Source organism: Brassica oleracea, chromosome C9 (genome assembly GCF_000695525.1).
Source record: "Brassica oleracea var. oleracea cultivar TO1000 chromosome C9, BOL, whole genome shotgun sequence".
Classification (NCBI taxonomy): domain Eukaryota; kingdom Viridiplantae; phylum Streptophyta; class Magnoliopsida; order Brassicales; family Brassicaceae; genus Brassica; species Brassica oleracea.
In genome coordinates, this window is record NC_027756.1 from 46,748,203 (window position 1) to 46,748,824 (window position 622).

The window sequence follows — 622 nt, forward strand, 5'->3', positions numbered from 1 at the left end:
GGATCGGAATCCGGCTCACGTCTCCGACTGGCGAAGTCTTGGAACAATTATTCCGATCGGAATTCCATGTGTTGAACAACGAGGCCGAATATGAAGCACTCGTCCAGGATTACGATTATCCCATGGGCTTAAGATCCGCAACATTCACGCTTACTGTGACTCTCAGTTAGTCGCAAATCAGTACAGCGGAGAATACGAAGCGAGGGACGAAAGAATGGATGCATATCTAAAACTCATCCAAGACCTCTCCCGAAACTTCAACCACTTCGCCCTCACTAGGATTCCTCGCTCGGAAAACACTCAGGCGGATGCCTTGGCCGCACGCGCATCATTTTCGGATTCTGGACTACGATGAGTCATCCCCGTCGAGTTCATCGAACACCCAAGCATCGGACCACCAGTGGTCGTCAATCTGATTCGAGCACAAATCGAATATGCAGAGGAAGTCGTAGACCCACCAGAAGAAAATGTGGATCAGCCGGAATACGGCTGCGACAGCCCATGGCTAGAGCTAATCCGAGCATACATAATCAACGGGACGCTTCTCACTGAGAAATGGGTGGCCCGTAAAATCAAGACCCAGGCCGCGCGATATGTAACGGTAGAAGGAGAAATCTACAAA